Here is a 13,220-nt window from a genome sequence, read left to right as displayed (position 1 = left end):
AGCAGTTTCATTTTTTTCCCTCTAGTTTTTGTACTCATTTGCACTTATTTCTTTGAGAAGCAGCAAGACAGACAGACGACAGACAGAGATTCCATTTGCTGGTTCCCTCCTCCAGTGCCTGAAATGGCTGGGGCTGGGCCAGGCCAGAAGCGGGAAGCCAGGAATTCAACCCAGGTCTCCCACATGGGTGGCAGGAACTCAAGTCCTTGGAACATCGTCTGCTGATTCCGGGGGGGCGGGGGAGCATAGGTAGTTAGCTGGAATGGGAGCAGAGCAGGAACTCAAGCCATTCTGGTGTGGGATACGGCGTTGCCCCAGGCAACCGCTTCAGAATGCTGCCCTCCCCTCCAGACACTGCGAACCCAGACTCCCGGGCAACAGCCTGAGTGGAAGCTGCTCAGGGGGTGCAGACAGGCAACTGGGGTGAGAACTCTTGTGCTATCGGGAGCAGAGCCTCCAAAATCTGAAACCAAAACCCTCTTGACTTGGAACTGCAAGTGAGAGATGGCCTAGGGTGAGCTGAGCAGAGGGTGAGTCCACCCAGCCACCCACTCACGCGGTCACTCCGCCCCTTGGCAAGGGTTGTTTGAGAAGCTACGCCAAGCAGGCTCAGCAATCTGAGCAAACAGAAATCTCCGTGGGGCTGGGCTTCAGGCAGCTTAGCTCTGACAGCTGCAGCGTCTGAGGGTCAGCCAAGAAAGGAAGCATAGAAAGAGGGCCATAGTGCTGGCGCCCTGGCTCACTAGGATAATCCTCCGCCTAGAGACGCCGGCACACCGGGTTCTAGTCCCGGTCGGGGCGCCGGATTCTGTCCCGGTTGCCCCTCTTCCAGGCCAGCTCTCTGCTGTGGCCTGGGAGTGCAGTGGAGGATGGCCCAGGTGCTTGGGCCCTGCACCCCGTGGGAGACCAGGAGAAGCACCTGGCTCCTGCCATTGGGTCAGCGCGGTGTGCCGGCCACAGCGCGCCGGCCGTGGCAGCCATTGGAGGGTGAACCAACGGCAAAAGGAAGACCTTTCTCTCTCTGTCTCTCTCTCTCACTGTCCACTCTGCCTGTAAAAAAAAAAAAAAAAAAAAAAAAAAAGAGGGCCATAGGCAGACCTCTGGAAGGTTCTAGAATCTCTCCACCCCAGGTGAGCCACTTTGTTTCCCAAAGTGATCAGCAGGATTCCTCGCTCTACCTGCACTTTTCTAGCGGTCTTGAGTGTGGGAAAAAGCCAGATCCTATCACAAAGCCTGGGCCTGCAGACTTGTGTTTCCTTTGCTTCTTCGTTAAAAAAATTATGTATAGTTCCTTTTCTTTTTCCATACAAAAACAATGTATTCTTCACTATAGAAACTTGGACAATAAAAGTTATTTTGAAAGTAATACTTTAGGTTCTCTTAGCCCCCAAAATAATCCCAATCAGGTATATATATTTTCACTTTCTACTACATGTAGGTGTTCTTATTTTTCACCAAAATGGGATTGTGTTGTATACTTTTTTGTCATGTATTGTTTCATTTACTAATTTACTAACACAGTGTGATCATTTCTACATCAATAAATATTCTCCTGTACCCATTAATGAGTGGATTGTAGTTCACCAAACATTGCGCCACAAATGTACTTCGTTAACCAGTTACTGGGTTTTTAGCTCGCTTCTGAGAAAGCACCAGGTACACACATATACATACCCATCATGTAGCTAAACTCTTGAATACACTCAGGATAACTTTTTTTTTTTTTTTTGACAGGCAGAGTGGACAGTGAGAGAGAGAGACAGAGAGAAAGGTCTTCCTTTTTGCCGTTGGTTCACCCTCCTATCCGCGCCTATCCGAAGCAAGGAACCAGGTGCTTCTCCTGGTCTCCCATGCGGGTGCAGGGCCCAAGGACTTGGGCCATCCTCCACTGCATTCCCGGGCCATAGCAGAGAGCTGGCCTAAGAGGGGCGACCGGGACTAGAACCCGGTGTGCCGGCGCCGCTAGATGGAGGATTAGCCTACTGAGCCACGGCGCCGGCCAGGATAACTTCTTCAAATGCAATGTCCAGGACTCAAATTACTGAGTCAAAAAATTTATCAATAAAATTTATATTCGAGAATAGTGTTAGATTTACAGAAAACCTGCAAAGACAGAATAGGGGGTTTCTGAGCACGTGATCCGCTGTTGTGAATATTTTATGTGAATATGATGCATCGCTCAAACTACTGAGGCGGTGTTGATAATAATTTAGTGATCAGCATCTGAGTTCCATGCTTTACCCTGGCGCCCCTAGTTTTTGCTGAACACCCTTTTCCAAGATGACATGATGTGTTTAGCATCATGTCTCCCAAGGCTCCTCCAGGCTGTGACAGTTTCTCCGCCTATCCTGGCTTTGGATGACCTTGACGAGTTGGGGAAGGAATGGCCAGGTATCCTATAGAATGTCACTTAGTTTTTCTTCTTTTTTTTTAATGATTTATCTGTTTGAAAGGTAGAGTTACAAAGAGAGTGGGACAGACAGACAGACAGAGATATTCCTTCGCTGGTTCACTCCCCAAAGGGCCGTAACAGCCAAGCCTGGGCCAGGCCAAAGCCAAGAGCCTGGAACTCCATCTGAGTCTCCCTTGTGGGTGGGATGTGTATTGCCATACTGTCTTTGATAAAGTTTTTGGGTGAGAGGCAAGTGGGGAGTAGGAAAAGTGTGCCCCGAACCTCTTCGCCTGCACACACACACACACACACACCAAGGAGAGCATGGCGTATCCTCAGATAGCATTTTTCCTGCTATAAGAGGAACACGCAGTCCTTCCTGCTTGAAGAGATGAAACCCTAAAGTACTGTGTGTACAACTCACCCACTTTGAGAACCAGAGACCACGGACATCAAAGCAGAACTCCAGATGGAGAGCTGTGGTTATTTTTGTGTTTATTTCTCACTTTGTAGCGCCTTCTTGGGAGCTATGACTAAGGCCGTTTGATCTGAACGGCTTCCAAGCAGTCTTTCCATCCCAGATCAAGAGTGGGTCTTCTGTGTGGGGGCCGTGGACCTCAGCAGGCAAATAATGAACTCTTGAATCCGTGCACAGGGTCGTAATCTCTGATGCCTACGGAGGCCGGGCGGGTTACGCCAGAGAGAAGGGGCTGGCTGAGGGCTGTGGGAAGCTGGAGATCACCTGGCCGGAAAGTGGGCCCACTGTTGCCAAGTCTTCTGATTTCAGGGGAGAAACCAGGCTCTCGATCTTTGTGTGAACTCTTACGGTTTTTAAATGTTGGCTGTGATTGCCGATCTTTCCAAAACTTTAGAAGAGCCAACCAAAATATGTCCTCTGGCAGGACGGTCTTGTAGGATGTTGGTATCGCTTCTTGGCCTTTTGGCTAAGATCAAGTGTAGGATCTTGGTATCTGCTCTCTTGTTAGTAGAAAAACACTTAAATTGTGTGGGAATCTACAGATATATCTCTTAATCTTCTTTAAAGATTTATTTATTTATTTGAAAGCCAGAGTTACACAGAGAGAGAAGGAGAGGCAGAAAGAGAGAGAGAGAGAGAGAGAGAGAGAGAGGTCTTCCATCTGCTGGTTCACTCCCCAGATGAACGCAACAGCCAGAGCTGTGCTGATCTGAAGCCAGGAGCCAGGAGCTTCTTCCAGGTCTCCCACGTGGGTGCAGGGGCCCAAGGACTTGGGCCATCTTCTACTGCTTTCCCAGGCCATAGCAGAGAGCTGGATCAGAAGTGGAGCAGCCGGGTCTCGAATCAGCGCCCATATGAGATGCTGACACTGCAGGTGGCAGCTTCACCCACTGTGCCACAGCGCTGGCCCCTCTCTTAATTTTAAGAAGGAATTCCACATACTAGGGAATTGGGTAATGTTGGGTTATGTTGTCTTGCAAAAACACTTTCCTTTCTTTCCTGGGTTGCTGCGTTTACAGATCAGCTGGAATCTAGATTCTCTGGAGACTGAAGAATCAACACCGGAACTTAGCAAACCTTCGTAGGCAAAGCAACCCACATTAGCCAACTCTGTCTGCCGCGTTGGGAGAAGCAGGCATCTTATAGCCCAGACTACCTGTGGGGAGTGTGCAGAGAAGGGAAGACCCCCATGCCCTGAGACCTTCATTCTTTCCTTTGCTTTCGGATTCAATGATTCTTCCTCTCAGGGCTTTGAGGATTCATTTGATGGAATCCCCCAAGGCAGGAAGTGGGGCTGGGGGTATTATTTCCACCTGGATGCTTCGGGTCTCCTAGTGAAAACTGCACTCCCCCCGTTCCATGGGGGTCGGCCTACAGTCTGGCTTCTCCCACCCAGGAGAGCGCCGGTGTTTGGCAACAAGAGTTGAGACATTCATGGCGCTCATTTTCTTTTCATTTTAAACCAGCCCGTGTTCCTCTGGTTGTCTGTACTTGCCCCACGCCTGTGCCTCCTTTCTGCTCTCTGAGATCTCTGCCACGGGGCTTGATCTGGGTTTGGCAGTCATTACCCGGATGAGCTGGTTCTGAGCGCCTCAGGGGACGACACAGGTAAGGGATCAAGACCTGGGACACCGCAAATGTCTCACTTCTCTCCTGCTGGCCCGAGGCTCAGAACCCCCAGGCTCTCGAGCCCCCGGGAAAGCAGGGGTTACTCAGCCTACATTCCTCCTCCCTCGTCTCCTGGCTCCTCCTCTTTTCTCCCTCCAATCCATTTTCCACGTCGAAGGCTGAGTCATCTTTTGAAAAGCTCCCTAAAGCTGTGCTTTCTTTCTGCTTAATATTGTCCAGTGGCTCCCGAGGCTTCTGTACAGAGAAGTCTCCTTATCACAGGCAAAACCCTCGCTACTCAGAGTGTGGTCCTCAGACGGGAGCATCAGCACCCCCCGTGAGGCCAGCCTGCGTACCGCGCCAGCATCTGCACAGTCACCGAATCCTCCAGGGATGCGGCTGCACGCGCAGGCTGAAGAAGCGCTAGGCGCCCAGGCTCCACACCAGTATTCTCCTGGGTGGCAGCACATTGAATCCCCTGGGTGGCTTCAAAACACAACTATGCCTGGGCCCCATGCCCCGTGGTGGCTTCCGGTCACTGCTATTTTTTTAAAGAGCTCCCCCCAGTCATCACGTGCCACTTTGCCCAATCTGTCTCTTGTTGATCTCTCTAGTGTCATTCCTACCTCTTCCCTTTGCGGCTCTGCTCCAGTAACACCCATCCTTTCCCTGTACCCTGAGATGGCTAACCCTTGCGTTTCTGCTCACTGGAAGGTTCTCCTGTTGGTGTTTTCTCATTGCTTGAAACTCTACTCAGATCTCAGCTTCTTGGGGCAGGTGCAGGGCTAGGGAATCTTTTTTCTGCCAAGGGCCATTTGGTTATTTATAACATCATTCGTGGGTTGTGCAAAACTATCAGCTTAAAAACGAGCCTGTTAGAGAATGTATTGTAGTTTGAGTTCCACCTGCGGTTGCCTTGGCTGGGTCAGACCAAATGATTATTTTGGCTTAAAACAGCCTGTTGGCTGCAGGGTCCCCACCCCTGGTGGCTGTTGGGATGCCTGCATCCCACAGAGGTGGCTCTGGGTTCTAATCCTGGCTCCGTTTCCAATTCCAGCTCCTGCACGCTCTGGGAGATACTAGTGTGTCTGCCGCCTACGTGGGAGACCCAGAATGAGTTCCTGCTTCCTGGCTTGGGCATGAACCAGCCCCAGGGTGTTGTAGGCATTTAGGGAGTGAACCAGTGGATGGCCGATCTCTCTCTCTCTCTCCCCCCGCCCCCCGCCCATTGTCTGCCTTTCAAATAGACTAAAAAGTGAAATAGCAATAATACAACTTCTCAGGGAACTGTCCCCTCCTGCTCCCACCCCCACCCCCACCAGCCCTCACGGCCCCTGCCCTGGGCGGCTTCCTTCGTGGCACTCCTGCTGTCTGCACCTCACTTGGTTCTGCCCGTGTTTCCTTACAGAATGGCTAGTTTCCTTCATTAGAATCTTGCTTCCAAGAAGACAAGGACTTGTGGGTTTTATCTATCGGCAAGTCTGGATTAACAGCCAATTAACACGTGGCAGAGCAGGTCGGAAGGGAAAGACTTTTTAAAAATGAGATTTGGCAGCTGGCGCCACGGCTCAATAGGCTAATCTTCCGCCTTGCGGCACTGGCACACCGGGTTCTAGTCCCGGTTGCCCCTCTTCCAGGCCAGCTCTCTGCTATGGCCCGGGAGTGCAGTGGAGGATGGCCCAAGTCCTTGGGCCCTGCACCCCATGGGAGACCAGGAGAAGCACCTGGCTCCTGCCTTCGGATCAGTGCAGTGCGCCGGCCATTGGAGGGTGAACCAACGGCAAAAGGAAGACCTTTCTCTCTGTCTCTCTCTCTCACTGTCCACTCTGCCTGTCAAAAAAAAAATGAGATTTGGTATGTCAAAAATGTATCATCCTGGAAAAAAATTCAAATTTGCTGGACTTCCTTATGTATACTTTAGGGACAGTGGGTCTTTTTAATCAGCAGCGGGAAGAGGTGTCATCAGTTTGCTGTTTAGAGTTTCAATTTGTTTTCAACTTTTAAAAAAAAGTGGTAGCCACCCCACCCAGAGAACACGCTCAGTCCTAACAGTACAGACTGGGCTTGGTTTTTTTAAGATTTATTTACTTATTCATTTATTTATTTGAAAGGCAGAGTAATAGAGAGAGAGGGAGAGACACAGAGAGAGAGAGATCTTCCATCTGCTGGTTCACTCCCAAGATGGCTGTTGCAGCCGGGGTGCATCCAAGCATAAGCCAGAAGCCTGGAACTCCATGCAGGTCTCCCATGTGGGTGCAGGTGGCCAAGGACTTGGACCATCTTCCACTGCTTTCCCAGGCGCATTAGCAGGGGGCTAGATCAGAAGTTGGAGCAGCCGAGACTTGAACCAGTGCCCATAGGGGATGCCGGTGCTGCAGATGGCGGGTTAACCTACTGAGCCACAGTGCCAGCCCCCTTTTTCTCCAACATGGTCACCTCTGTAGTGGAGTGACTCGGACAGTGCCTGGCAAATGCAAGACATTCAATCAGTGTTTGTTGGTTAATGAATGACTGTCTTGCCTCCAGTAGCCTCCATGCACATCTTTCTGGAGGAATCTAGGGAGTGTCTCCCACAGGCTCACCTGCCGAGTCTGAACTGCAGGAGGTCTAGTGCAAACCCAGGCCCTGGGTGTCTGACACGCTGGTGTGGGGCCATCGGCCATGACCGTGACCAAGTCCCATGCGGGCGAGGCTGCTGTTCATGCGGGAGCCTGGGCATGTGTGAGGATGGGGCAGGGACGTGGGAAATCTTTGCACTTACGCTCAATTTCACTGTGAACCTAAAACTGCTCTGGAAAGTAAAATAAAGTCTCTTTAAAAAGAGGGGGGAAAAGCAAAGATCCCAGAGCAGATCACACCCTGCTTTCACTGCCCAGTAATTGGCTGGCACATTTACCAGATTGTCTTGGCTTTATTATTATTATTGTTATTTAAGATTTGTTTATTTATTTGAAAGACAGAGTTAGAGAGAGAGAGAGAGAGAGAGAGAGAGAGAGAGGGAGGGAGGGAGTTATTCTATCTGCTGCTTCATTTCCCAAATGGCTCCAACAGCTGGGGCTGGGCCAGGCTGCAGCCAGGAGCCAGGAGCTTCTTCCAGGTTTCCCACGTGGGTGCAGGGGCTCAAGCACTTGGGCCATTTTCCACTGCTTCCCCAAGACATTAGCAGGGAGCTGGATTGGAAGTGGAACAGCTGGAACTTGGACCGGCGACCATATGGGATAAGCAGGTGGCAGCTTAACCTGCTGTGCGACAACATGAGCCCCTTGGCTTGGGTTTTGTTCCCAGGGCACAGCTCTGCATGTCACATGAGCCACGCTTCCCTCGATGCCACTCATCTGCCACTCCTCAGCGATTTGGGTGTTAGTGGGTCCCATCCCTGCAGCGGGCTTTTCTGGGAGCCACTGTGGTCACTGCTCCCCCTCCTTTGTGTTTGGCTGGGGCTTATGCTTAGCCCCATGGAGCTCAGGGATCCCAAGCAAGGCCTACAGGCCAGACGGTAGACCTAGAAACAGAAAACCTCTAAGCTACAGGTTCCTGTGCAGAGGGAGCGTGGGGTGAATGGAGGACTGTGTTCCAGCACTGACCCCCCCAAAACACGGGACCACCTGGCAGTCTCAGACTCTTTCCAGCCACTGGATTCATGGTAACTAGTCCTGGTATCCACCGTGCACCTGCCTGCTCCATGCCTCTGCCTCTGTGGCCAGGTAATACAGTGTCATCAAAGTTCAGCTGTCTATGAGAAAGCTTCCTGCACACTGCCATCTGCCCCCCTGACACACACACACGCACACGCACACGCATGCACACACATGCATGCACACACACATCCCACAGTTCACACAGCGTGGGACTCTGTGCCATCCCGGGCGCAGTGAGAGTTGTCGCTCCCCCTCTTCGTGGAGGAGCGACAGTAAACCCTGCCTAGGCTTCATATCCGAGTCACGGCACCATTATGTCGCTCCCCCTCTTCATGGAGGAACGACACTGGACCCTGCCTAGGCTTCATATCCGAGTCACGGCACCATTATGTCGCTCCCCCTCTTCGTGGAGGAACGACACAGGACCCTGCGCTGTTCTTTCGTCTGCTCGGCCCTCCCCGGGTTTGCTGCTGGTTCTTCCCGGGTTGGCTACCGACCCTTCCACCTCCGTGGAAGGGCGGTTCCCCCTGCCACTTTCCCCACTTCCGCGGGGGAGCGGCACACCGCCGGCCGGCTCTCTCGGGGGCTGCTCAGGTGTTCCTCTTAGATGTTCCCGGTGCATGTTGTCTCTCTCCTCCTTTATAGTCCTCTTCCACCAGTCCCAACTCTGCTACCCACACGCCGAGTACGCTGCTCTCCTCCAATCAGGAGCAGGTCCTACAGTTTATTGGTTGAACTGGAGGCAGCTGTGTAGAAGCTGTTTCCTCCTCTCCCAGCGCCATATTGTGGGAAAGCAGATGCATAGAATAAGTCTTAATTCCAGTAACAGTCTAGTCCGAGTTGCTCCCCACAAGAGTGACAAGTGTCCAGCCACACTTTCCCTGGCAATCCCTCATTCAGCACTAAGCTCACGCCCAGGAAGCCCCTCTTGACGATGGCCATTTGGTGCAGCGGGAAGCTCTTGCTCAGGATACCTGGATCCCACATCAGAGCGCCTGGGTGAAGTCCAAGCTCCTCCAACTTCCAGCAGATGCACACCTGCTGGGAGGCAGCAGGTGATGACAAAAGCGCCTGGACCCTGGCCACCTACATGGGAGACCTGGACTGAATCCCTGGCTTTTGGTCTCAGCTTGGCTCAGACCTGGCTGTTGTGGGCATCTGGGCTGTGAACCAGATGGTAGGTCTCTCTCTCTGTTTCTGTCTATTCCTCCATCTCTATGCCTTTCAAATAAAATGGGAAAACATGTTAATGTTACCTTTTTAAAAAAGATGTATTTATTTATTTGAGAGACAGAGTTACCAACAGAGAGGCAGAGGCGGAGAGAGAAAGAGAGACAGACAGACAGACAGACAGAAAAGAGGGGTCTTCCATCCTTTGGTCCACTCCCCAAGTGGACACAATGGCCGGAGCTGGGCTGATCCAAAGTCAGGAGCCAGGAGCTTCTTCCAGGTCTCCTATGCAAATGCAGAGGCCCAAGCACTTGGACCATCTTCTACTGCTTTCCCAGGCCGCAACAGAGAGCTGGATCGGAAGTGGAGCAGCCGGGATTTGAACAGTGGTCCATACGGGATGCCGGCACCCCCAGCAGAGGTTTAGCCTAGCACACCACAGTGCTGGCCCCTTAAATATTACTTTTACCAAAAAAAAAAAAAAAAAAAAAAAAAAGTCCCTCTTGACCTTGTCCCCATTTCACAGCTGGGGTAAATGAGGCTCTGAGTGGCTGACTTACCCAAGGTCTCCCAGCTAATAGGAGGCAGAGGCAAACTGGTCCTGCCTGTGTCTGACACAGGTGCTGGGGTCATCACTGTTCTCTCCCTCCCAGGTGCTGTCAGCATGCTGCCAGTGCAGCAGAGTTCACGTCTAAGCCCCTCTCTGGGAGCTGCCTTTGGCTCAAGAGAAGTTCAAGGTCACATCCCCTTCCCAGAGGCATCCTACACACAGTGCCCGGGCGAAGCCAGGGCACAAAGGCACAAAGGCTCGAGACCCCTGTCTTCCGTCAGCGCATCTCAGTGCACGTGCCCTTGGCAGAATTCACTACCACAGTGCACTGCAGGCCTCTCTTCTGGCCTGTTCCTGGACGCGTCCCAGGAAACCTGGGCATGCCACTCTGTCTCGGAGCGCAGGTCCTGGAAGCACCGCCCAAGACAGCCAGCGCCCAACCACACACCAAACCCCCACGCTCCACCCCAACCTGTACCCCCAGCGGTGCTCAGCCAGCAGGTGCCTGGCAGAGCAACCCCACCCCTCCACTGCTCTGAGCACAGGGAGAAGTCCTGTCCTGCGGGCGACCTCACTGCCTCTTCGCATTTCTGACCAGGGTTGGTGGCATCTCCCAAGATGGGATGGACGGAAGACGCTCCCTATCTTGGTCTAACAGCGCGAGGCCTGTGTTCAGCCACCTGCTTTTGAGAGAATGAGGGGCTTGCTGATAGATCTGACAGTGTGTTGGTCCGCTGTCCGCTGCCCTAACAAAACAGACGTGGCTGCATACTTATAAATAAGCAAGATTTCTTTAGCTCGTAGTGCTGGCGGCTGAAAGCCCAAACAGGCAGTGGCTGCGGTGGATGGCACCGTGTGGGAGTGCCTGTGACAGGGAGACACCCCAGGGCGGGCGTGGGAAGCCACACGGATACTGTGGAGGGACCTTTCGTGAGACCCAGCCAGAGTCCCATGGGAACTGCATTAATTCCTTCTCGGGCTGCACCCCCAAAGTCCTCCCACCAAGCCCCACCTCTTAAAGGCTCCACCACCTCTTACCATCACCCCACTGGGGACCAAGCTTCCAATGCATGAACCGTTGGGGGACAAGCCACAGTGACGTCACAGCCCTCCCCCATTCCACTCTGAATTCTAGGCATGCAGGAGTCACCGCTCACCTGCCTATAGCGCCCCCCTCTGGGCGGGGATGGAGCCTGTGCCTTCATGGACGCTAGAAAGACATGGCTCGGCTGAAGAGATGAGGCTGGAATCCGGGAAGACGGCCAGTGAAGGAGGGGTGTGGGCCACCCCAGCTCACTCCCAGACCATCGCTGGCAGCAGCGCCCGCCCCGGGGGAAGGAACCCCTCTGCTGCTCACCGCTTCCCAGCCCAGGCGAGGTTCGTCTGGTGCCCACAGCAATCTGGGGGCGGGGCAGGCACCCCCATGTCTCTCCCTGTCCCTGTGAATCTGGGGAGCCTCTGAGACTTCGCTGGCTATGGGCCCTGAATTTTCAGTTCTATCCATCATCTCTACAAGCTGTCCTTGGCACTGGGCTGTGTCTTACTTGTCTCTGCACCCCAACCCCATCTCATCCAGGCCTGCATCCATTGTAGGGACTTCACTGCTTCATAGTGTCAGTGGCAAGAATGAACAGCTTTTAAGCATTTATTATGTGCCATTGGCCTAAAACAAGGACCCCTGAGTCAGCTCATTGAACCCTGTAGAGGGCTATTCTTCGTGTGAAGATGCGGAAGTAGAGGCACAAGCAACCCACCTGAGGTCACACAGCTAACAGAGCAGTGGAGGCAGGCTCCACATGCAAGCACTCGGCTGTCGCTCTACATCCTCCCATGTGCACAAGTCGGGGCTCAAAGCAAAGCGAAGAGCACTCCTGAGTGGGTAGGGTAGAAAAAGCAGGCAGCAAACCAATGCGTGCAGGGGTTCTCCCGTGCCTTGTGTCTTTTACTCCCAACAGCTGTGCTGTGAGCTGGGGGAAACGCAGGAAGGGGGCATAACTTGCCCGAGGTCCTCATAGCCAGCGGCGGAGGCAGGGTTCCAACCCAGCACCTGTGAGAGCAACCTCCCTGTTTATGGAAAACCACCGAGACCACCAGATCAGCTTCCAGCCCCACTGTGACCCCCTGGGGGGCGCCCACATTACTCATTCGTCTTGCTTTGCACACGGCTCCTAGCACAATGCCTGTTGAGTGAGCAGATGAATTACAATTCGCGTCCGGTCACACGGGGGTGCCTGGTGTGTGGTGGGATGCAGCAGAAACAATGCAGGAGCAAGCTGTGTACGGAACGATTTCTCTACAAAGCACGGAGAATGATTTTCCTAAAGAACAAATCAGATCACATCCTGCCGAGAGGAGGTAATACTGGAGCTGACATCCATGTGAAAACTCATGGCACGGCCAGCCACGTGAAAATATGGCAGAGACATGGTCCAGGCAGAGGGAATGGCACATGCTAAGGCCCCGGGGCAGCAAAGAGCTCAGTGTGTTTGCTGTCAGTCCGGCGGGAGCAGAGTGAGCGAGGGTGTGGATGGTAGGAGGTGAGGCTTGGAAAGTAGACAGGGTCCACCTTGGGGGGGGGGGGTCCTCATGGTACCTGGTAGGGACTTCAGATGTTGACCCAGCCATGAAAGCAGCTGTTATTTAGACTGTGTTTACCATGTGCCTGGCACCGTTCTAGCATTTAAGCCGTTAATCCTCTGAAAGCCGTATGAGATGGATGTGGTTGTCAGCCCCATTTTACAGATGGGGAAAGCTGAGGGGCAGAGAGGTTGAGTGACGCAGCTAGAAGGTGGCGGTGCTGAGACTTGAACCTGGACAGTCTGGCTGTGAAGTCTGTGCACGAGAATTTCATGCCACACTCTCTTCCTCAAAGAGGGGTGTTGACAAAGCCAAGGACTTTCCACGACCCGCTCCCCACCCCAGCTGCCCCCACCACCTCCACCTGCCCTGACAGCGTCCTGGTCCCACACCCTGCCCTGAGGTTGCCAGCACGTTCATGGATTGGCTCAGTAGAGCTACTCTCCTGAGGTTGTTAGAGGTCAAACGGAGGCTGACACCCACCAGGGACACACTCACCACACTGTCCCAGGAGGCAGCGAATACCAGGAACTCCACAGGGTCCAGCTCCCTGACCAGAAAGTCCTCGGGCAGTCTCCAAGTGGGAGCAGAAAGCAGCCCTGGGGCACTGGGCTGGGCTCTTTCAGCCACAGGAGGGGGCCAAGGCTAAGAGCACAAGCTCTATAGATAGACCCAAAGCCAGTGGCTTGACCTCTCTGCTTCTCAACTATGCCATCTGTGAACTGGGAACAGTCCTGTGGGGTTCTTAGGAGTTCGTAGTGCCATCTAAAAGTGCCCAGCACATTCTGAGTGCTTTTACACTCGTAA

The 13,220-nt window shown here is 53.1% G+C and overlaps 1 protein-coding gene and 1 pseudogene across 1 annotated transcript in view; both read left to right on the top strand.

The window, feature by feature from the left end:
- CACNG3 (calcium voltage-gated channel auxiliary subunit gamma 3) overlaps positions 1-13,220 on the top strand; it is a 99,306-nt gene that overhangs the window by 44,945 nt on the left and 41,141 nt on the right. The window lies entirely within an intron of this gene.
- Positions 3,317-3,448, top strand: LOC127491500 (U2 spliceosomal RNA; annotated as a pseudogene).

This window comes from Oryctolagus cuniculus, chromosome 19, assembly GCF_964237555.1.
Source record: "Oryctolagus cuniculus chromosome 19, mOryCun1.1, whole genome shotgun sequence".
NCBI classification, from domain to species: domain Eukaryota; kingdom Metazoa; phylum Chordata; class Mammalia; order Lagomorpha; family Leporidae; genus Oryctolagus; species Oryctolagus cuniculus.
The sequence above is the reverse complement of the archived record's forward strand: the minus strand, read 5'-3'. Positions and strand labels throughout refer to the sequence as shown.